The sequence below is a fragment of the Pteropus vampyrus genome, unplaced genomic scaffold, assembly GCF_000151845.1.
Source record: "Pteropus vampyrus isolate Shadow unplaced genomic scaffold, Pvam_2.0 Scaffold1, whole genome shotgun sequence".
NCBI lineage: Eukaryota > Metazoa > Chordata > Mammalia > Chiroptera > Pteropodidae > Pteropus > Pteropus vampyrus.
Window position 1 is genome coordinate 23,866,329 of NW_011888782.1, and position 3,814 is coordinate 23,870,142.

The following is a 3,814-nucleotide window of genomic DNA, read 5'->3' on the forward strand; positions in this document are numbered from 1 at the left end:
CAAATATTTGTTGAGTACCTAACACTGTGCTAGGCACCGGGGATACAATTGTGAGAAACTTAAGAGCAATGAACTGATTTTGGAGGAGAGGGAGAATTCAGAGTGCAGCAGAGAGTATACTGCTCAGACTGTCCTGTAACCCAGACCCCAGTCCTAAGGCATGACAGCTGCAGAACAGAACAAATACCAAAAGTGACTTTGGTTCCATTTTCAAGAAACTATTAAAAAAAAAAAAAACAGTGAGAGAAACAGTAAAAAAGGACAGTGGTTTCTGTACCCTGGGAGACAATGTGCTCTCTGCAAACGTCAAGAAACAGCTCAGAAATATTGTTGGACACCAGGAGGGCACTCAGTTGGGACATCAGTAGAGGATGGGGACATTATACAAAACAACCAAAGCAAAGAGGAAGGATAAAGCAAGGGTTGTTGACAGGACTGGAACCAGGACTTGGCTGAGATCTATGTTGGGGCTTACAAGGACCAATGTTGGGAAGCATTTGGGGAAAGTTACCATTCCCACAGGCGTCGCAGGGGTGGAGCCTGAGAAATCCAGCTTTGTGACTTCTACCAAGTCCCTACTTTTACCCCCAGGCTAATGTGGCCTGGAGAGTACAATGTTATTTCACAGAGGCTGAGAGAAGCTAAGATGCTTACTCAAGGTTATTAATTTAGTAATAGTCTTTCTCCAAAGTCCTCCCCAGATCCAGTCCATCATGAGGTGTAGTGGAAAAGTCTCAGGATCCTCATCTCTGCTCTGCTGTTGATATGCTATAAGACCTTGGGCAAGTGAACTTATCTTGCGTTCGTTTCTCATCCTTTAAAGGAAGGTGTTGTTGGGCTAGAGGAGCCATAATGTTCTGCGATGTTGGTATTAATTTGAGACCGTCAGCACCAACTCTGGGTACGCTTGATTACCCAACCCAGTCTTTCATATCCAGACAAAGCCCTCTTACTTCCTATCATGGCCCCTTTATTCCAGCCAAACCAGTTTTCTGACTGTCCTCGAACATAGCACATTCATATTCATTCCTGACCCTTTGCCAAAACCCTCTGTAAGGACACAGAAAATTGGAATGCACATCCTGGTCTGATCGTGCTCTCTCCAGTCTGTTGTTGGAAAGGACATGCCCACTGCCTTCCCTGATGCCGACCTTCAAGGTAGGCATATGTCAGCTCCCCAGGGGATCCATTTACATCTCTGACATTAATTTATCCAGACCCCTGTGAATTCATTTATATTTCCCTCATGCAGTACATCATGGAGCAATGTGTTTCGCGAGTTTATTACCTATTTATTTTATTTGTTCTAACTGTTCCTCATTCATCTTCCCCTCCAGCAAGTATTGGTGTTAAATAAGTCCTTGTTCACCTTCTCCTGGTTATTGATGAGTTTACTGATTTCCATTGTGTCTTTTTTCAGTCTGGAGAATTCTAACCTTTACGGCCTGTCTTCCTTCAGCAGCCTTCAATTGTTCTATCTTTATTCCTTCTCCAGCGTCAGAATATTCCTTAGGAGGTTCAGTGACTAGAACTCACCACAGATCGATAAGGGGAAGGTATATTGTGTTTAGAGAAACACAAGGGCGTGGGCACAGTAATTTTCAGTCTTCTCCCTCCTCTTGCTGATGCCTGATATGTTCTCTGGGCCTTTGGAGCAAAGCAGTACTTCAAATTCATGAACCGGAAGGGAAAACGCTTCCAAAGATGTGGGCCCTGGCTTTGGACAGAGATGTTAGTCACAGAATTTGGATTTGTTTATTTTTAAACATATTTGCACTTGCTATGTTAAATTCATCTGCCCCTTTTCTGCCAATTTATACAAACTCAGTTGATAACAAAAATAATTCACATTTAGTGAGCTCTTAAAATGCCCCAGGCACCATGCTAAGTGTGCAGCATTTTTCTTAATCCTCTCTGCAACCCTCTGATGTAGGAATTATTATCACCCAGTTTTGAAGATGAGAATATTAAGAAACAGAGAGATTAAGTAACTCGATTATCACATAGCTGGCAAATGGCAGAACCTAGACTCAAGCCCAGGGAGCCTGAGATTTTCATCCTTACTGCTCTTTGCAGGCAACCCTGGCTGTAGATGAGAATCATCTAGGAGCTTTGAAAAAACACTGACCCCCCCAGGCCCCACCCCAGGTCAGCTAATTCAAACCTTCTGAGGGCTGGGGTCCAAATATAGATATCTTTAAAAGCTCCCCCAGACAATACTATTGTCCACCCGGGACTGAGGGCAACTGCTCTGGTGTCTTCTACTGTCAAAGCCTGCCAGTTTATTTCTTCTGTAACCGAAAGAACATGGTTAGTCATCTGAGATGTGGAGGTTTGTCATGTGACTTTCTCCTCCAGAAAATTTAAAAGATGTTAAATCCGATCAGCTTTGGCATAGATTTTTCGATTATGGTGGTAGTGGTAATGATACATAATATAACATTTAGTATGTTAACTATTTTAAAAAGATATTTCCTTTTTAATATATATAAACAAGATCATTTTACACATGATATATATATTTTTAAATTGTGGTGAAATACACATAACATAAAATTTACCATCTTCATTCTTTTTAAGTGTACAGTTCAGGGGCATTAAGTATATTCACATTGTGCAACCATCACCACCATCCATCTCCAGAACTTTTCATCATCCCAAACCAAAACTCTCTATTCATTAAATACTAACTCCCCGTTTTCCTATCACCTTAATTCCTAGCAACCGCTGGTCTACTCTCTTTCTCTATAAACGTGACTATTCTAGGAACCTCATATAAGCAGAATCATACAATAACTGCCCTTTCATGTCTGGTTTATTTCACTCAGCATAATGTCTTCAAGGTTCATCCATGTAGTAGCATGTGTCAGAATTTCCTTCCTTTCTAAAGCTGAATAGGGTTCCACTGTATGTTTATACCACATTTTGTTCATCCATTCATTGCACAGATTCTTGAGGAGGGAGTTTTAACATTATACCATCTGGGGAAGCCAAAATTTGCTCTTTTGTTTTCTGTATCTAAGTCGTTTGCTATTCTTGATTGAAAACATCATTCCCTCCTTTAGCCCCATGACTTACCCTTTTAAAAGAGACTTTCTTAGAGAATTTTGTCAAAACTTTAAAAAAATCTAAGTAGATTATAGTTATTTCTCCCTTATATCAACTTTTTCACTTTCTCAAAGAACTCCACCAAGTGTATCTCTTCCTTCCCTTGTGCCTGTCTACTCTTATACTTTCTGTAAAGTCCAGGGCAATTCCTGCCTCCTTCAGGAAGCCTTCCTGGTCACAGCTCCGTAGGCTCCCTCTCTCTTGAACTTATCTGATGTTTATTGCCTGGAGCAGCCAATCTGGCATTTACCTGCTATTTACTTCTTGCATGCACCTCACACTCTCAACAAGATGGTCCTCCTTTAAGCATTGCTCATCCTTTATGTATGCCCTCTCTAGCCTCAAGTGTAGACCTGAGCAAATAACAGAGGTGGAAAAAATTTCCATTTGATTGAAATGAAGGAAACTGCTGCCTCTCTCCCTGAGTATAGGTGCTTCTTAGCCAATATCTGAGATCTGAGCTGCCTGCAGCATCACCAGGGCGTGTTAAGGGCACATCCCATCTACCTCCATTTACCAAACTTGGGGCAGAGCTAGCATTCAGCTGCATTGACAGGGGGCAAAATTCTCTTCATTTGGTTGACACCCCTAACTTCCCTGGGCACCCATATTTTTGATCTTTTATTTCTTAACTCCTCTTCATCTCAGTTCCCTATTCTGTATTCCAGTCCCTTAGGTTCCTACCTCATGCAGCAAAGGTGGGTAA